Source organism: Salmo trutta, chromosome 8 (assembly GCF_901001165.1).
Source record: "Salmo trutta chromosome 8, fSalTru1.1, whole genome shotgun sequence".
Classification (NCBI taxonomy): Eukaryota; Metazoa; Chordata; class Actinopteri; order Salmoniformes; family Salmonidae; genus Salmo; species Salmo trutta.
In genome coordinates, this window is record NC_042964.1 from 1,978,158 (window position 1) to 2,000,154 (window position 21,997).

The 21,997-nt window shown below is 44.0% G+C and overlaps 1 long non-coding RNA gene across 1 annotated transcript; it reads left to right on the plus strand.

Annotated features, from left to right (window-relative positions):
- Positions 1 to 257: 257 nt before the first annotated feature.
- Positions 258 to 2,201, plus strand: LOC115198040 (uncharacterized). Its single transcript, XR_003879156.1, has 2 exons — positions 258 to 1,876; positions 2,074 to 2,201. It is a non-coding gene; the product is annotated as an uncharacterized LOC115198040 (long non-coding RNA).
- The last annotated feature ends 19,796 nt before the right edge of the window (positions 2,202 to 21,997 follow it).

Genomic DNA, 21,997 nt, shown 5'->3' on the forward strand with positions numbered 1-21,997 from the left:
CCAGCCTCTCTCTCTCTCTGTGTTTCTCTGTCTAGGTGGGAACGTGTAAACCAGCCTCTCTCTCTCTCTGTTTTCTCTGTCTAGGTGGGAACAGTGTAAACCAGCCTCTCTCTCTCTCTGTGTTTCTCTGTCTAGGTGGGAACATGTAAACCAGCCTCTCTCTCTCTCTGTGTTTCTCTGTCTAGGTGGGAACATGTAAACCAGCCTCTCTCTCTCTCTGTGTTTCTCTGTCTAGGTGGGAACATGTAAACCAGCCTCTCTCTCTCTCTGTGTTTCTCTGTCTAGGTGGGAACATGTAAACCAGCCTCTCTCTCTCTCTCTGTGTTTCTCTGTCTAGGTGGGAACATGTAAACCAGCCTTGCTCCACAGAGGGATCTATGCCTCTTGGGTCTTCCTGATTCTCCTGGCTGTACTGAGCATGTGCAGAATGATCTATTGGGGCTGTCTGAAGATCAGCGAACCCGTCCAGAACATCACATAGAGCAGTGGTTCTCAAACTGACAGGGCCTTAAACTTACTCTAGAAAATTGTAATAGTAGAATGAGCAAGGTACCGTTTGTAAATTGGGTAGTACATTATCAGTTCCTCTTGTCATTGTAGACCTTAGAGAGAGATATGTGTAACTTGTCAGAAATGTCCAGATCAACATGTCAGCCAACATTTCCTTAAGGATTTTTTTAGGCCATCGATATTGTTGTAATTATTTTTTAGTCACTCAAATATCACATGAATATAGACATTAGAAATGGCAAAAATGTATAGAATTGCAACAACAACAAAAAAAATGCTTTAAATCTGCAACATTTTCTTTGCACCACATGACAAAATGTGTAGAATTGCAGGAACTATACTTTAAACCTGCAACATTCTCTCCACCAACAAGAGGGATGTGCTTAGTTTGTGTTATGAACAGTGCTTGTACCCATAGAAATAGATGGTGGGGGGGGGTTCCTCAATGCTGGAAGAGGAACCCCGAGTTAAAACATTAGGGGAGCCCTGACATAGAGGGGAGGGGAACAGAGAGAGGTACGGGTATAGGAAGGAGCGTGAGAACAAACGTTAACATGACCATGTCAAACTAGATCAAACTAGATCCAAACTGTCTAAACTGACTCCGTCTGGAATTTACTAACCGGTCTTAAGGGCTATGTCCCAAATAGTACACTACTCACGATGCAGTGCACTCAACGTTTGACCAGGGCCCCTATTCCCTGTATAGTACACTACTTTAGACCAGAAACCCATAGGCTCTGTAATGCGCTATATAAATCTGTGGTCAAAAGCAGTGCACTATATAGGAAATATGGAGCCGAGCCTTTGACTGGCTGTTAGGACTAATAGTCCCCTACTGGACTGGCTGTTAGGACTAATAGTCCCCTACTGGACTGGCTGTTAGGACTAATAGACCCCTATTGGACTGGCTGTCTGGACTAATAGTCCCCTACTGGACTGGCTGTTAGGACTAATAGTCCCCTACTGGACTGGCTATTAGGACTAATAGTCCCCTACTGGACTGGCTGTTAGGACTAATAGTCCCCTACTGGACTGGCTGTTAGGACTAATAGTCCCCTACTGGACTGGCTGTTAGGACTAATAGTCCCCTACTGGACTGGCTGTTAGGACTAATAGACCCCTATTGGACTGGCTGTCTGGACTAATAGTCCCCTACTGGACTGGCTGTTAGGACTAATAGTCCCCTACTGGACTGGCTGTCTGGACTAATAGTCCCCTACTGGACTGGCTGTCTGGACTAATAGTCCCCTACTGGACTGGCTGTTAGGACTAATAGTCCCCTACTGGACTGGCTATTAGGACTAATAGTCCCCTACTGGACTGGCTGTTAGGACTAATAGTCCCCTACTGGACTGGCTGTTAGGTCTAATAGTCCCCTACTGGACTGGCTGTTAGGACTAATAGTCCCCTACTGGACTGGACTGGCTGTTAGGACTAATAGTCCCCTACTGGACTGGCTGTTAGGACTAATAGACCCCTATTGGACTGGCTGTCTGGACTAATAGTCCCCTACTGGACTGGCTGTTAGGACTAATAGTCCCCTACTGGACTGGCTATTAGGACTAATAGTCCCCTACTGGACTGGCTATTAGGACTAATAGTCCCCTACTGGACTGGCTGTTAGGACTAATAGTCCCCTACTGGACTGGCTGTTAGGACTAATAGTCCCCTACTGGACTGGCTGTTAGGACTAATAGTCCCCTACTGACTGGCTGTTAGGACTAATAGTCCCCTACTGGACTGGACTGGCTGTCTGGACTAATAGTCCCCTACTGGACTGGCTGTCTGGACTAATAGTCCCCTACTGGACTGGCTGTTAGGACTAATAGTCCCCTACTGGACTGGCTGTTAGGACTAATAGTCCCCTACTGGACTGGCTGTTAGGACTAATAGTCCCCTACTGGACTGGCTGTTAGGACTAATAGTCCCCTACTGGACTGGCTGTTAGGACTAATAGTCCCCTACTGGACTGGCTGTTAGGACTAATAGTCCCCTACTGGACTGGCTGTTAGGACTAATAGTCCCCTACTGGACTGGCTGTTAGGACTAATAGTCCCCTACTGGACTGGCTGTCTGGACTAATAGTCCCCTACTGGACTGGCTGTTAGGACTAATAGTCCCCTACTGGACTGGCTGTCTGGACTAATAGTCCCCTACTGGACTGGCTGTCTGGACTAATAGTCCCCTACTGGACTGGCTGTTAGGACTAATAGTCCCCTACTGGACTGGCTGTTAGGACTAATAGTCCCCTACTGGACTGGCTGTTAGGTCTAATAGTCCCCTACTGGACTGGCTGTTAGGACTAATAGTCCCCTACTGGACTGGACTGGCTGTTAGGACTAATAGTCCCCTACTGGACTGGCTGTTAGGACTAATAGTCCCCTACTGGACTGGCTGTCTGGACTAATAGTCCCCTACTGGAATGGCTGTCTGGACTAATAGTCCCCTACTGGACTGGCTGTTAGGACTAATAGTCCCCTACTGGACTGGCTGTTAGGACTAATAGTCCCCTACTGGACTGGCTGTTAGGTCTAATAGTCCCCTACTGGACTGGCTGTTAGGACTAATAGTCCCCTACTGGACTGGACTGGCTGTTAGGACTAATAGTCCCCTACTGGACTGGCTGTTAGGACTAATAGACCCCTATTGGACTGGCTGTCTGGACTAATAGTCCCCTACTGGACTGGCTGTTAGGACTAATAGTCCCCTACTGGACTGGCTATTAGGACTAATAGTCCCCTACTGGACTGGCTGTTAGGACTAATAGTCCCCTACTGGACTGGCTGTTAGGACTAATAGTCCCCTACTGGACTGGCTGTTAGGACTAATAGTCCCCTACTGGACTGGCTGTTAGGACTAATAGTCCCCTACTGGACTGGCTGTTAGGACTAATAGTCCCCTACTGGACTGGACTGGCTGTCTGGACTAATAGTCCCCTACTGGACTGGCTGTCTGGACTAATAGTCCCCTACTGGACTGGCTGTTAGGACTAATAGTCCCCTACTGGACTGGCTGTTAGGACTAATAGTCCCCTACTGGACTGGCTGTTAGGACTAATAGTCCCCTACTGGACTGGCTGTCTGGACTAATAGTCCCCTACTGGACTGGCTGTTAGGACTATAGTCCCCTACTGGACTGGCTGTCTGGACTAATAGTCCCCTACTGGACTGGCTGTCTGGACTAATAGTCCCCTACTGGACTGGCTGTTAGGACTAATAGTCCCCTACTGGACTGGCTGTTAGGACTAATAGTCCCCTACTGGACTGGCTGTTAGGACTAATAGTCCCCTACTGGACTGGCTGTTAGGTCTAATAGTCCCCTACTGGACTGGCTGTTAGGACTAATAGTCCCCTACTGGACTGGACTGGCTGTTAGGACTAATAGTCCCCTACTGGACTGGCTGTTAGGACAAATAGACCTCTATTGGACTGGCTGTCTTGACTAATAGTCCCCTACTGGACTGGCTGTTAGGACTAATAGTCCCCTACTGGACTGGCTGTCTGGACTAATAGTCCCCTACTGGACTGGCTGTCTGGACTAATAGTCCCCTACTGGACTGGCTGTTAGGACTAATAGTCCCCTACTGGACTGGCTATTAGGACTAATAGTCCCCTACTGGACTGGCTGTTAGGACTAATAGTCCCCTACTGGACTGGCTGTTAGGTCTAATAGTCCCCTACTGGACTGGCTGTTAGGACTAATAGTCCCCTACTGGACTGGACTGGCTGTTAGGACTAATAGTCCCCTACTGGACTGGCTGTTAGGACTAATAGACCCCTATTGGACTGGCTGTCTGGACTAATAGTCCCCTACTGGACTGGCTGTTAGGACTAATAGTCCCCTACTGGACTGGCTATTAGGACTAATAGTCCCCTACTGGACCGCCTGTTAGGACTAATAGTCCCCTACTGGACTGGCTGTTAGGACTAATAGTCCCCTACTGGACTGGCTGTTAGGACTAATAGTCCCCTACTGGACTGGCTGTTAGGACTAATAGTCCCCTACTGGACTGGCTGTTAGGACTAATAGTCCCCTACTGGACTGGACTGGCTGTCTGGACTAATAGTCCCCTACTGGACTGGCTGTCTGGACTAATAGTCCCCTACTGGACTGGCTGTTAGGACTAATAGTCCCCTACTGGACTGGCTGTTAGGACTAATAGTCCCCTACTGGACTGGCTGTCTGGACTAATAGTCCCCTACTGGACTGGCTGTCTGGACTAATAGTCCCCTACTGGACTGGCTGTCTGGACTAATAGTCCCCTACTGGACTGGCTGTCTGGACTAATAGTCCCCTACTGGACTGGCTGTCTGGACTAATAGTCCCCTACTGGACTGGCTGTCTGGACTAATAGTCCCCTACTGGACTGGCTGTCTGTAGCACTCAGTGATTTGTTACTGTAGAAACTATATAAATATATTATATATATCATGTTTGAGTGTCAGTTTCTACAGTAAAAATCACTTAGTGCTACAGACCTGGAGATATTTATAGGTTTTTGATCGATCGGTGATAGATTGGTGTGATTTATGTATATATATTCACTCACTCTCTGCAGTCATTGTCATGTGATTTATTTTTAAGTAGCTGGTTTATTTTCTATTATAGAGTTGTCTCCTCTTGTTTGTCTGTCACCCTCTCTGGTTAATTGTTGTAATATCTAACTAAGCGGAGTCCCAAATGCTACCCTATTCCCTACTACTATTGACCTGAGCCCTATTGGCCATAGTGCCCTACTTTTGACCAGGGCTCTATGGGCCATTGTGCCCTACTTTTAAGTAGTACCCTATAAAGGGAATAGAGTGCCATTTGGGATGCAATCTTAACTGTAATATGTTGTTGCACTACATCCTAATGATTAGATCTGGTCCAAGGCGTTACGTGCGACTTGCTGGTGCTGAACCTGCTAGATGCATGTAACAACTTGGTCCAGAGCTACCTAACAATTATACAGCTGAATAATAATAATAATAATAATAATAATAATAATAAGTCCTGTGGTCTGATATTCTGAGTAATATTGTGAAACTAAAATACTTTTAACTAACCTCTGTGTGTGTGTGTGTGTGTGTGTGTGTGTGTGTGTGTGTGTGTGTGTGTGTGTGTGTGTGTGTGTGTGTGTGAGAGAAATATATGCATAGGCAGAGTGGGAAAATAGTACATTGTTAAAAGTCTAAGCCATTGGGGGGGGTTTAAGTTAACATGGTATTGCTTTAAGCTGGTTATACTATGGCTCATTTAGATATTTTATTTTGAATTTTAGGACCCCTTTAGGTATCAAAATGATATATAATTTTTTTTTTGGGGGGGGGGGGGGTTATCAAATACTGAATTTGACCTTTACTACTATAGCCCAGAGAAATGCATTGAATAACACATTCATAAATGGCAAAAACAGACAGTCAACAAATAAGAAACCAGGTTTTGAAGTGTTTCTCCTGTATCTAGGACACATAAAGTTCAGGAAATGTGTTATTTTGACATCATCTCGCCCGTTTCTTGGGTAGGCACAAAACTATCTTCATACTACAATAGCCAAAAATGCTTCGGACTCCACAAACAGAAGTTGGCACGTCGACGGTGCCCACTTCAGATGAGTACCCTGACAACGGCGGGGGTCTTAGAGGAAAAATGGAGACCACCAACAAATGCACATTTTGTATTTTTATTATTGTTGGACAAAAGACTAATCACAAGGAATTCAGGTAAAATGATTTTAATCAAGGAAGTCTTAAAATATTCCCACAAATATATACAGAAACATATTGATTGCATCTAAAGAAGAGAAGAGTAGTCTCTGTTGAGTTGACCCGTCTTGAAGACTGACTGGTTAGGGTCCAGAAGATGGTTCTGAGAGAGATGGCGAGAGAGTTCGTCAGAGACAGAACGCTCAAGTGTTTTAGAAAGAAGGGATACAGGTCTGTTGTTTTTGACGTCGGAGGAGTCGAGTTTTGGTTTCTTGAGAAGTGGAGCGACTCGGGCCATTTTGAAGTCACGGGACGGAGCCAGTAGTCAGGGATGAGTTGATGAGGGAAGAGAAAAGAGAATCTCCACTTAGGAGAAATGAGCAGCCCTGTGCCACCACCGCGATGACCAGATGCTCTCGGACTACGAGAGAAAAACGTAGTCAGATGAAGACGGAGCAGCTGGAGTAGCAGTGGTCTCTGGGGTTGATCCATGTCTCCGTCAGGGTCAAAAGGTCAAGGGACTGAAGAGCAGCCTAGGCTCTGCGTTCTTGACTGCAGATCAGCAGTTCCAAACACTGCCAGAGACCAGGAATTCCACATGGGTTGTGCGCGCAGGGTACACTAAATTAGAAGAGAGGGGAAAAATAGGGGGGGAAAAAGCACAAAGAAAGAAAGAAATCCAAACATTCCAACTAGCCAGGTCTACAAAATCTCTGCTGTGCAAAATCTGTTCACTGTCTGTTCACACACACACACACACACACACACACAAACACACACACACACACACACTCACACACACACACACACACATTCAGAGTGAAGTGAAGTGTCAAACAATGTTCAATGATTAGCAAGGAGTGTATTCAGCTAGAAAGTCATCCTGCCGAAATTAAAATAGCTTAGAACCCACACCATGTGGTAAGACCGCCATCTAGTGTCGTTTTTCAGTTCATCAAAACTCACTGCTGTTTTTTATATTTTTACATTCTGTATAGTCATTGTATACATTTAAATATTGCATTTCTTGTTTTTATATATATATATATATATATATATATATATTGATTAATAAGTAATAAATGTGTATGATGAGATTTTTTTTCTTTCTGTAGATGTAAATAGTAACAAATATAAATAGCAACTGTATTTAAGAGATTTATTTACCAGGAGAAATGCTGAGATTGGTACATACATGAGAACACATCTTCATAACGGAATACACACTTTATTGACAGATTATTTCAGACCAAAACCTTTATTAATAGAAACAGAATACACACTTTATTGACAGATCAAAACCTTTATTAATAGAAACAGAATACACACTTTATTGGCAGATTAATTCAGATCAAAACCTTTATTAATAGAAACAGAATACACACTTTATTGACAGATTAATTCAGACCAAAACCTTTATTAATAGAAACAGAATACACACTTTATTGACAGATTAATTCAGATCAAAACCTTTATTAATAGAAACAGAATACACACTTTATTGACAGATTAATTCAGACCAAAACCTTTATTAATAGAAACAGGATACAGTTATTTCTGTAACGCTGTACAAAACAGGTACATGTCTGTAAACAAGGTTCAATTCAACACCATTTTACGGTTCAAACGACCATTAATGTTGAATACACCCATGCTTTGTCAATCAAATCTGCTACACACACAAAACACACACACACACACACACACACACACACACACACCATACACACAATACACACACACCATACACACAATTCACACACACACCATACATACACACACACACAACATACATACACACACCATACACACAATTCACACACACACACACCATACACACAATTCACACACACACCATATGAAGTTATCCCAAAACCAGCTAACCCTAGTTGGAAACAAACAGCCGGAAGATGTCATACATGGACTGATTTTCCAGCCTATAGCACACGATTGGCGCGCTCAGGCAGATCACTTTAGGCACGTCGCTTTCCAAAGTGTGTTGCATTATGGGGATGAAAATTGAATGATTTGCGCCTACATGACGACTGCATGAACTATTACTCAGGAAGTCCAAATTCACATATTTTTTCCCCACTTTTGGTGACAACCCTAATCAATAATGATATGGTGACAACCCTAATCAATAACATCAGATATGGTGACAACCCTAATCAATAACATCAGATATGGTGACAACCCTAATCAATAATGATATGGTGACAACCCTAATCAATAACATCAGATATGGTGACAACCCTAATCAATAATGATATGGTGACAACCCTAATCATTAACATCAGATATGGTGACAACCCTAATCAATAACATCAGATATGGTGACAACCCTAATCAATAACATCAGATATGGTGACAACCCTAATCAATAACATCAGATATGGTGACAACCCTAATCAATAACATCAGATATGGTGACAACCCTAATCAATAACATCAGATATGGTGACAACCCTAATCAATAATGATATGGTGACAACCCTAATCAATAACATCAGATATGGTGACAACCCTAATCAATAACATCAGATATGGTGACAACCCTAATCAATAACATCAGATATGGTGACAACCCTAATCAATAATGTCAAATATTTTTTTATTTTTTTATAATTTTTTTATTTCACCTTTAATTAACCAGGTGGCTAGTTGAGAACAAGTTCTCATTTCCAACTGCGACCTGGCCAAGATAAAGCAAAGCAGTGTGACACAGACAACAACAGAGCCGTACGCACTACCCTCTGTGGTGCCTTGCGGTCGGAGGCCAAGCAGTTGCCGTACCAGGCAGTGATGCAACCAGTCAGAATGCTCTCGGTGGTGCAGCTGTAGAACCTTTTGAGGATCTGAGGACCCATGCCACATCTTTTCTCCTGAGGGGGAATAGGTTTAGCCGTGCCCTCTTCACGACTGTCTTGGTGTGTTTGGACCATGTTAGTTTGTTGGTGATGTGGACGCCAAGGAACTTGAAGCTCTCAACCTGCTCCACTGCAGCCCTGTCGATGAAAATGGGGGCGTGCTCGGTCCTCCTTTTCCTGTAGTCCACAATCATCTCCTACGTCTCGATCACATTGAGGAAGAGGTTGTTGTCCTGGCACCACACGGCCAGGTCTCTGACCTCCCTCTTATAGGCTGTCTCGTCGTTGTCGGTGATCAGGTCTACCACTGTTGTGTCATCGGCAAACTTAATGATGGTGTTGGAGTTGTGCCTGGCCGTGCAGTCATGAGTGAACAGGGGTACAGGAGGGGACTGAGCACGTACCCCTGATGGGCCCCTGTGTTGAGGATCAGCGCGGCGGATGTGTTGTTACCTACCCTTACCACCTGCGCGTGTGTGTGCTTGCGCTCACACACTTACCTGTGTTTTCTGTGAAACTTCATAATCTTGTGGTCCAGATATTCCTGGTTAGGGACGTACTGTTTCACATCTAGATGGTGCTAATGCTAATGCTAAGGAAGTGACAGTAGATGCTAATGCTAAGGAAGTGACAGTAGATGCTAATGCTAAGGAAGTGACAGTAGATGCTAATGCTAAGGAAGTGACTCCACAGGGACAATAGGATCTAGTTTTTTGTTGTTACATGTACATTCTGCATATATTTTATATACAGTAGCTTTTTTACACAGTAGTTAAATAGCAAAAAATATTGTTATTTTTTGGAATCATATTGAACCTGTTCCCTTATAACAAGATGGAACCATCCTGAACCAGACAGGCAGAAGAAGAAGAATGGGATAGACAGGAAGAAGAAGAAGAATTGGGCAGACAGGAAGAAGAATGGGATAGACAGGAAGAAGAAGAAGAAGAAGGGGACAGACAGGAAGAAGAAGAATTGGACAGACAGGAAGAAGAAGAAGAAGACAGACAGGAAGAAGAAGAATGGGATAGACAGGAAGAAGAAGAAGAAGACAGACAGGAAGAAGAAGAATTGGGCAGACAGGAAGAAGAATGGGATAGACAGGAAGAAGAAGAAGAAGAAGAATTGGGCAGACAGGAAGAAGAAGAATTGGGCAGACAGGAAGAAGAAGAATTGGGCAGACAGGAAGAAGAATGGGATAGACAGGAAGAAGAAGAAGAATTGGACAGACAGGAGGAAGAAGAAGAAGAAGAATTGGGCAGACAGGAAGAAGAAGGAACAACTGGAGGTTGCTCCTGAAAAGGTTAACTGATTAAAGGTTTAACATGCTACTTCCGTCCTCTAGCATGTACAGATAGTGCCGACTGGCTCATTAAAAGAGCCGACTATTGTGCTGAAACGGTTCGGAGAGGTATTGAATCCGTGCTGAAACGACTCAGAGAGGTATTGAATCCGTGCTGAAACGGCTCGGAGAGGTATTGAATCCGTGCTGAAACGGTTCGGAGAGGTATTGAATCTGTGCTGAAACGGCTCGGAGAGGTATTGAATCCGTGCTGAAACGGCTCAGAGAGGTATTGAATCCGTGCTGAAACGACTCGGAGAGGTGTTGAATCCGTGCTGAAACGACTCGGAGAGGTATTGAATCCGTGCTGAAACGGCTCAGAGAGGTATTGAATCCATGCTGAAACGGCTCGGAGAGGTATTGAATCCGTGCTGAAACGGCTCAGAAAGGTATTGAATCCATGCTGAAACGGCTCGGAGAGGTGTTGAATCCATGCTGAAACGACTTGGAGAGGTATTGAATCCGTGCTGAAACGGCTCAGAGAGGTATTGAATCCGTGCTGAAACGGCTCGGAGAGGTATTGAATCCATGCTGAAACGACTCGGAGAGGTATTGAATCCGTGCTGAATCGGCTCAGAGAGGTATTGAATCCGTGCTGAAACGGCTCGGAGAGGTATTGAATCCATGCTGAAACGACTCGGAGAGGTATTGAATCCGTGCTGAAACGGCTCGGAGAGGCATTGAATCTGTGCTGGGCTGTTGTTGCCTAGGCTACCTGAGATGTGTTGTAGCCTAGTAGAAACCTTTAGTAAATGACACCAACTACTATCCTATCTGGGATCTCATAATAAATACCAACAAATAATATGTTAAAAGCCGATCTTTTAAAAAAGAAGGGGAAAAGAAACGTTTAGCTAGTGCATTCTATAATTTAATTTCATTCTGCATATTCATTTTACAATTTAATTTCATTCTGCATATTCATTCTACAATTTCATTTCATTCTGCATATTCATTCTACAATTTCATTTCATTCTACATATTAATTCTACAATTTCATTTCATTCTACATATTAATTCTACAATTTCATTTGCATTTGTATTTGTATTTATTATAGATCCCAATTAGTTCCTGCCAAATCAGCAGCTACTCTTCCTGGGGTCCAGTGAAATTAAGGCAGTTTATTCAATTTTAAAAACATTACAACACATTCACAGAATTCACAACACACTGTGGGCCCTCAGGCCCCTACTCCACCACTACCACATATCTACAGTACTAAATCCATGTGTATGTTATCATTCTACAATTTAAGTTAACTTTTCCCATTTAGCCTATAGGCTACCCATGCCATGCAGATAATAGTTAGGTGTCTCTGTCTGTTTTGGTGCTCTATATTGGGATCCATTCCCTAACTGTTCAGGGGAGTTTAGGTTCTGTCAAGAGTTGTTCCCTTCCAGTTCTCACCCTGACTCACTCTGTCTTTAATCACCGGTGCCGTTAACGGAGGAGATGAGATGGGTGGGTGCATGATTATTTCCCCCGGCGCTGTGGCACAGCCGAACCCGGTGTTTAGGCCTGCTTGACTGACACGACGGGAGAGCGTGTGTATCATCTCAGTACCGTGGCGTTACCGGAAAAGCTGAGGCGGGAGGAGAACCGTCCCCTAACCCGGTCATCAACGACGTTTAACGTTGGGACATTTTTTAACAACTGAACTACCGATTATAGTCTTCAATTGGAGAGAGAGAGAGAGAGAGAGAGAGAGAGAGAGAGAGAGAGAGAGAGAGAGAGAGAGAGAGAGAGAGAGAGAGAGAGAGAGAGAGAGAGAGAGAGAGAGAGAGAGAGAGAGGAGAGAGGAGAGAGAGAGAGAGAGAGAGAGAGAGAGAGAGAGAGAGAGAGGAGAGAGAGAGAGAGAGTAGAGAGAGAGAGAGAGAGAGAGAGAGAACCAAAAAGGGGTTTTCAAAGGGTTCTTCGATGGCGAAGTGATAACCTGATTCCAGAGCATTCCGTATTATTCTGTATGTCAATACATTTAGTATAATATGTTAGATTCCTGCCTTTTCTAGGGAGTTTTTCCCCCCTCAGAGCCTGGTTCCTCTCTAGGTTTCTTCCTAGGTTCTGGCCTTTCTAGGGAGTTTTTCCCCCCTCAGAGCCTGGTTCCTCTCTAGGTTTCTTCCTAGGTTCTGGCCTTTTCTAGGGAGTTTTTCCCCCCTCATAGCCTGGTTCCTCTCTAGGTTTCTTCCTAGGTTCTGGCCTTTCTAGGGAGTTTTCCCCCTTAGAGCCTGGTTCCTCTCTAGGTTTCTTCCTAGGTTCTGGCCTTTCTAGGGAGTTTTTCCTAGCCACCGTTCTTCTACACCTGCATTGCTTGCTGTTTGGGGTTGATGTAAAACGGGCTTTTTTAATAAATACATTTGATTTGATTTAAGGTTAAGTTTAGGAGAAGGTTAGGGGAAGGGTTAATTAAAAGAGTTAGGGTTAAGGTTAGGGGAAGGGTTAACTAAAAGAGTTAGGGTTAAGGTTAGGGGAAGGGTTAACTAAAAGAGTTAGGGTTAAGGTTAGGGGAAGGGTTAACTAACATGCTAAGTAGTTGAATTGTTGATAATTAGCTAAAGTTGTTCATAATGAGATTCGAACTCGCTACGTTGGCGTTTCCTCGACGTTGGCGTTGCTCGAAGTTGGCGTTTCCTCGACGTTGGCGTTGCTCGATGTTGGCGTTGCTCGACGTTGGCGTTGCTCGACATTGGCGTTGCTCGACGTTGGCGTTTCCTCGACGTTGGCGTTGATCGACGTTGGCATTGCTCGAAGTTGGCGTTGCTCGACGTTGGCGTTGTTCGACGTTGACGTTGCTCGACGTTGGCGTTTCCTCGACGTTGGCGTTGCTCGACGTTGGCGTTGCTCGACGTTGGTTGGCGTTGCTCGACTTTGGCGTTGCTCGAAGTTGGCGTTGCTCGACGTTGGCGTTTCCTCGACGTTGGCGTTGCTCGACGTTGGCGTTGCTCGAAGTTGGCGTTGCTCGACGTAGGCGTTTCCTCGACGTTGGCGTTGCTCGACGTTGGCGTTGCTCGACATTGGCGTTTCCTCGATGTTGGCGTTGCTCGACAAAACGTTGGCGTTTCCTCGATGTTGGCGTTTCCTCGATGTTGGCGTTGCTCGACGCAACGTTGGCGTTATACACATGATCAACCAGCCACCCTACTTTTGTTTTTGCCTTAAGTATCCATCTGTCTTATGTCATCATACCAAACGTAAAATATCATACTAAATGGAGTGTCTCTGTTTTACAGTAAGTCTCTGTTTTACAGTAAGTCTCTGATTTACAGTAAATAATACAAAAATGCTCTGAGACCAGGTTGGAAGAGAACCTTACAGGTTCTAGATAACACCGTTTTTTTCTAAGAGTTTATAGGCCAATCATCTATCCACAACCTACCGCTCCCTGTCTCTGTGGACAGGCCGCTAAGTGTTCATTTGGCCCTGGGGAAAAGAGATGGGTTGTTGGTATTGGTGTTTAGGTATTTTATTAGGATCCCCATTAGCAGCTACTCTTCCTGGGGTTCCACACAAAACATAAAACATGATACAGAATGACATAATACAGAACATCATTAGACAAGAACAGCTCAAAGACGGAAACTACATCAAAATGTTTTAAAAAGGCACACGTAGTCTACATATCAATGCATACACACAAACTATCTGGGTCAAATAGCCTACATATCAATACATACACACACACTGTCTGGGTCAAATAGCCTACATATCAATGCATACACACAAACTATCTGGGTCAAATAGCCTACATATCAATACATACACACAAACTATCTGGGTCAAATAGCCTACATATCAATGCATACACACAAACTGTCTGGGTCAAATAGCCTACATATCAATACATACACACAAACTATCTGGGTCAAATAGCCTACATATCAATACATACACACAAACTATCTGGGTCAAATAGCCTACATATCATTACAAACACACAAACTATCTGGGTCAAATAGCCTACATATCAATACATACACACACACTGTCTGGGTCAAATAGCCTACATATCAATGCATACACACAAACTATCTGGGTCAAATAGCCTACATATCAATACATACACACAAACTATCTGGGTCAAATAGCCTACATATCAATGCATACACACAAACTGTCTGGGTCAAATAGCCTACATATCAATACATACACACAAACTATCTGGGTCAAATAGCCTACATATCAATACATACACACAAACTATCTGGGTCAAATAGCCTACATATCATTACAAACACACAAACTATCTGGGTCAAATAGCCTACATATCAATACATACACACGAACTGTCTTGGTCAAATAGCCTACATATCAATACATACACACAAACTATCTGGGTCAAATAGCCTACATATCAATACATACACACAAACTATCTGGGTCAAATAGTCTACATATCAATACATACACACAAACTGTCTGGGTCAAATAGCCTACATATCAATACATACACACAAACTATCTGGGTCAAATAGCCCACATATCAATACATAGAAACAAACTATCTGGGTCAAATAGCCTACATATCAATACATACACACAAACTGTCTGGGTCAAATAGCCTACATATCAATACATACACACAAACTATCTGGGTCAAATAGCCTACATATCAATACATAAACACAAACTGTCTGGGTCAAATAGCCTACATATCAATACATACACACAAACTGTCTGGGTCAAATAGCCTACATATCAATACATACACACAAACTATCTGGGTCAAATAGCCTACATATCAATACATACACACAAACTATCTGGGTCCAATAGCCTACATATCAATACATACACACAAACTATCTGGGTCAAATAGCCAACATATCAATACATACACACAAACTATCTGGGTCCAATAGCCTACATATCAATACATACACACAAACTATCTGGGTTAAATAGCCTACATATCAATACATACACATGAACTATCTGGGTCAAATAGCCTACATATCAATACATACACACAAACTATCTGGGTCAAATAGCCTACATATCAATACATACACACAAACTACCTGGGTCAAATAGCCTACATATCAATACATACACACAAAATATCTAGGTCAAATAGCCTACATATCACTACATACACACAAACTATCTAGGTCAAATAGCCTACATATCAATACATACACACAAACTATCTGGGTCAAATAGTCTACATATCAATACATAGAAACAAACTATCTGGGTCAAATAGCCTACATATCAATACATACACACAAACTATCTAGGTCAAATAGTCTACATATCAATACATACACACAAACTATCTAGGTCAAATAGCCTACATATCGATACATACACACACACTATCTGGGTCAAATAGCCTACATATCAATACATACACACAAACTATCTGGGTCAAATAGCCTACATATCAATACATACACACAAACTATCTAGGTCAAATAGCCTACATATCAGTACATACACACAAACTATCTGGGTCAAATAGCCTACATATCTGTCACGCCCTGACCAGGGGAACTCTGCTATTTTGGTCAGGGTGTGGTATTTCTATGGTTTATTTTCTATGTTTTTGTTATAGCCTTTCTTTGTGGTTTATTTCTATGTTGGGCTCGGGGGTGATTTCCAATCAGACAGCTGTCGCTAGTTATGTCTGATTGGGAATCACATTTAAGTTCCTTTCCCCCCACGATGTTGGTGGGTTGTTGTCTCTTTTGTTTGAGCAGTTAATGATCAGGCATTTTCTTGTTTTTGTGTACGTGTTTAATTCAGTGTAAGAATAAACATGTGTTCGCTCCCAGCTGCGTTTTGGTCCGCTTCCTCATCACCCGACGCCGATCGTTACAGAACAACCCACCAAACCAGGACCAAGCAGCAGAGGAACGAGGAGTTGAGGAAACTCGAGAGGCCTCCCCAATAATTTTTTGGGGGGGGCACAAGGGGAGTTTTGCGGGGCAAGTTTGGAGCCCCAGGCCAAATCCCCGGACTGTTTCTGGGAGGCCAGTTAATGGACAGGGCTTACGCTTCGGGGTAATGGGTGTTATGGCGAGGCCAAGTGTTTTTAGGCCAGTACGCGCTATACCAGCGCCCCGCAGTTACCAGGGGGTAGTAGGCATTCAGCCAGAAAGGGCGATGCCAGGGTTAAGCTCGAGACCGCCAGTAAGCCTCCATGGTCCTATATATCCGGTACCAGCACCACGCACCAGGCTTCAAGTGCGTGAACCCAGCCTCTCCAGTCAACAGTCGTCAGAGCTGCCCGCCAGTCGACAGTCGACGGAGCTGCCCGCCAGTCGACAGTCGTCGTAGCTGCCCGCCAGTCGACAGTCGTCGGAGCTGCCCGCCAGTCGACAGTCGTCGGAGCTGCCCGCCAGTCGACAGTCGTCGGAGCTGCCCGCCAGTCGACAGTCGTCGGAGCTGCCCGCCAGTCGACAGTCGTCGGAGCTGCCCGCCAGTCAACAGTCGCCGGAGTGGCCAGACTGCGCTGAACTGCCGGAGTGGCCAGACTGCGCTGAACTGCCGGAGTGGCCAGACTGCGCTGAACTGCCGGAGTGGCCAGACTGCGCTGAACTGCCGGAGTGGCCAGACTGCCCAGACTGTCCCGAGCTGCCAGACGTCCCCAGTCCAGTCCGGCCCGTCCCTGCTCCCCGCACCAGGTTAGTGGTGCGTGTCCCCAGTCCTGTCCGGCCCATTCCTACTCCCCGCACCAAGCCAGTGGTGCGTGTCCCCAGTCCAGTCCGGCCCGTCCCTGCTCCCTGCACCAAGCCAGTGGTGCGTGTCCCCAGTCCAGTCCGGCCCGTCCCTGCTCCCCGCACCAGATTAGTGGTGCGTGTCCCCAGTCCTGTCCGGCCCATTCCTGCTCCCCGCACCAAGCCGGTGGTGCGTGTCCCCAGTCCAGTCCGGCCCATTCCTGCTCCCCGCACCAGGTTAGTGGTGCGTGTCCCCAGTCCAGTCCGGCCCATCCCTGCTCCCCGCACCAGGTTGGTGGTGCGTGTCCCCGGTCCTGTCCGGCCCGTCCCTGTTCCCCGCACCAGGCCCACGGCGCGTGTCCACAGTCCGGCACGGCCTGTGTCCGGTCCACCGGTGACCAGTCCTGTTCCGGTCGGCGGCTCCGCTCCGGAGCCTGAGCATGCCGCTCCACCGTGGTCCAGTCCGGGCCAGAGGGGTAGGGCTAGGGTGGAGGCAGGGGGAGAAACACGCCCGGGGCCAGAGCCTCCACCGAGGGTGAGGCGCCCACCCGGGTCCCCCCCCTAATAGACTTTAGGTTGGTGCGCCGGGAGTACGCACCGTTGGAGGGGGGGTACTGTCACGCCCTGACCAGGTGAACTCTGCTATTTTGGTCAGGGTGTGGCATTTCTATGGTTTATTTTCTATGTTTTGGTTATAGCCTTTCTTTGTGGTTTATTTCTATGTTGGGCTCGGGGGTGATTTCCAATCAGACAGCTGTCGCTAGTTATGTCTGATTGGGAATCACATTTAAGTTCCTTTCCCCCCACGATGTTGGTGGGTTGTTGTCTCTTTTGTTTGAGCAGTTAATGATCAGGCATTTTCTTGTTTTTGTGTACGTGTTTAATTCAGTGTAAGAATAAACATGTGTTCGCTCCCAGCTGCGTTTTGGTCCGCTTCCTCATTACCCGACGCCAATCGTTACAATATCAATACATACACACAAACTATCTAGGTCAAATAGCCTACATATCAGTACATACACACAAACTATCTGGGTCAAATAGCCTACATATCAATACATACACACAAACTATCTGGGTCAAATAGCCTACATATCAATACATACACGCAAACTATCTGGGTCAAATAGCCTACATATCAATACATACACACAAACTGTCTGGGTCAAATAGCCTACATATCAATACATACACACAAACTATCTGGGTCAAATAGCCTACATATCAATACATACACACAAACTATCTGGGTCAAATAGCCTACATATCAATACATACACACAAACTATCTGGGTCAAATAGCCTACATATCAATACATACACACAAACTATCTGGGTCCAATAGCCTACATATCAATACATACACATGAACTATCTGGGTCAAATAGCCTACATATCAATACATACACACAAACTATCTGGGTCAAATAGCCTACATATCAATACATACACACAAACTACCTGGGTCAAATAGCCTACATATCAATACATACACACAAAATATCTAGGTCAAATAGCCCACATATCAATACATACACACAAACTATCTAGGTCAAATAGTCTACATATCAATACATACACACAAACTATCTGGGTCAAATAGCCTACATATCAATACATACACACAAACTATCTGGGTCAAATAGCCTACATATCAATACAAACACACAAACTATCTGGGTCCAATAGCCTACATATCAATACATACACACAAACTGTCTGGGTCAAATAGCCTACATATCAATACATACACACAAACTATCTGGGTCAAATAGCCTACATATCAATACATACACACAAACTATCTGGGTCCAATAGCCTACATATCAATACATACACACGAACTATCTGGGTCAAATAGCCTACATATCAATACATACACACAAACTGTCTGGGTCAAATAGCCTACATATCAATACATACACACAAACTATCTGGGTCAAATAGCCTACATATCAATACATACACACAAACTATCTGGGTCAAATAGCCTACATATCAATACATACACACAAACTATCTGGGTCCAATAGCCTACATATCAATACATACACACAAACTATCTGGGTCAAATAGCCTACATATCAATACATACACACAAACTATCTGGGTCAAATAGCCTACATATCAATACATACACACAAACTATCTGGGTCCAATAGCCTACATATCAATACATACACACAAACTATCTGGGTCAAATAGCCAACATATCAATACATACACACAAACTATCTAGGTCAAATAGGGAGAGGCGTTGTGCTGTGAGGTGTTGCTTTATCTGTTTTTTGAAACCAGGTTTGCTGTTTATTTGATCAATATGAGATGGAAGGAAGTTCCATGCAATAAGGGCTCTATATAATACTGTACACTTTCTTGAATTTGTTCTGGATTTGGGGACTGTGAAAAGACCCCTGGTGGCATGTCTGGTGGGGTAAGTGTGTGTGTCAGAGCTGTGTGTAAGGTGACTATAAAACAATTTTGAATTTGCAATATATTAATGTTTCTTATAAAGTATTGGGGGAAAGAGAGAGGCTGGTGGTACTCTACTCACTACTCATCTCTCTCTCTCTTGCTCCCTCTCCCCCCCCCCCCCCCCCCCTTGACCTCCTAACAAAAACACACAGCTGGAGTCTTTCTTGGTTTTCACTGTTACTCCATCCCTGGCTGCAGAGGAGATGCAGCAAAGGCCCGCGAGGCCCCCGGTCACTCTTGCACTCTGACAGAGAAAGCTACCGGATAATGGAACCGGAAATAACGGACTACTTTACAAAGACAACACCGCTAGCGAGCCAACACACACACACACACACACACACACACACATGTATGTATGTAACGTATTTTAATTTTTTTTGTATTGTAAACTTAAACAAATTGTTTTTGATTTACCTCGACCTCAAACGCGCGCTTGCTCGCTCGTTGTTGTCCAGAAAAGATCACACAGCAGCCAGAGTTTTCCTTCCTTCCTTGGAGACTCGAGGTTTCGGCAAGCGTGGAGAGAGGAGAGCCAGTTTCCCGCGTCGGTCACCCATCTCTCTCTCTCTCTCTCTCTGGTTCCGGTCCAAACACCTTCACAACAACAAAAAATAAATAAGTAAACGATATCGGAAGTTCTTGTGTATCAATCCTCAGTTCCCAATGCACTGTGAATTAAGCACCGTGATCAGTCTGATTTGAGCGTTTTAACGGTAGCCCTCTCAACAAATCAGGCATCAGTAGCCTATAGAAGTCGACTGGTCTGGTCTGAGTATAGGCAGCTGGCTTCAAGCCACACATTAGCCTGTTACATGGATAATCAATTTAAGTTCATGTTAAGATAAGATATGTAATTACACCAACGTTACAGGACATTGTAATGTAAAGTAATACCTTCTTAGGGCTAGGGAGCAGTATCCTGAATTGCGGAGGATTGACGTGCTCAAAATAAACTGCCTGTTATTCAGGCCCAGAGGCTAGGATATGCATATACTTGGTAACATTGGATAGAAAACACTCTGAAGTTTCTAAAAATGTTAAACCAATGTCTGTGAGTATGACAGAACTGATATGGCAGGCAAAAATCCAAGGAAAATCCATTAGGATTTTTTTTTTTTTAGGTCACAGGCCATTTCAATGCTAGCCTATGGGATATACAAAATAATAGGACCCAGATTGCAGTTCCTATGGCTTCCACTAGATGTCAACAGTGTTTAGAAAGGGTTTCAGGCTTGTTTCTTGAAAATGAACAAGTAGTTGTAGTTTTTCCAAGGTGTCTCTCATTAGAAAAGTGGTCTTGTTGGCTCGTGATTGAGGTGCGCGCTCTTCGTTATTTATCTTCCCTATTCAACATACTATTCTCCATCTTAAATATGATCATTTATTTAGATATTAGAGTACCTGAGGATTAATTAGAAACGTCGTTTGACTTGTTTGGATGAACTTTACCGGTAACTTTCTGGATTTTTTTGTTTGTATGCATGTTGAACGAGTGGCACACCTGAGGCCAATGACATTGTTCTATTTCTCTGATTGTGTGAGAGAGAGAGAAAGAAAGAGAGTTAAGAAAAGAGAGAGAGAGAGAGAGCGGACGGGGTTGGTGAATCTGTCTATATACATCCAGTAAGTATCTGTCCCATATAAATTACACGGTGGTTGGAGCCTTTCAAGGAAATGACCAGGGTTTTTGTGTACGCTACTCTGCCCTCCAGCATGAAGTCTTCATGCACTGAGTCAATGGTTTACTTGTTTCCTTTTCACTAACACTGTTAGCTGTCTATTCAACCATAATCTGTCTCATGGGCATCAAAATATATATATATACAGTTGAAGTCGGAAGTTTACATACACCTTAGCCAAATACATTTAAACTCAGTTTTTCACAATTCCTGACATTTAATCCTAGTATAAATTCCCTGTTTTAGGTCAGTTAGGATCACCATTTTATTTTAAGAATGTGAAATGTCAGAATAATAGTAGAGAGAATTATTTATTTCAGCTTTTATTTCTTTCATCACCTTCCCAGTGGGTCAGAAGTTTACATACACTCAATTAGTATTTGGCAGCATTGCCTTTAAATTGTTTAACTTGGGTCAAACGTTTTGGGTAGCCTTCCACAAGCTTCCCACAATAAATTGGGTGAATTTTGGCCCATTCCTCCTGACAGAGCTGGTGTAACTGTACATACACAATCCATGTTTTATTATTTATTTATTTATTTCACCTTTATTTAACCAGGTAGGCCAGTTGAGAACAAGTTTTCATTTACAATTGTGACCTGGCCAAGATAAAGCAAAGCAGTTCGACAACATACAACAACACAGAGTTACACGTAAACAAACATACAGTCAATAACACAGTAGAAAAATCTATGTATACAGTGTGTGCAAATGTAGATAATTGTGGTATGGCAATAAATAGACCATAGAGGTTGAAATAATTACAATTTA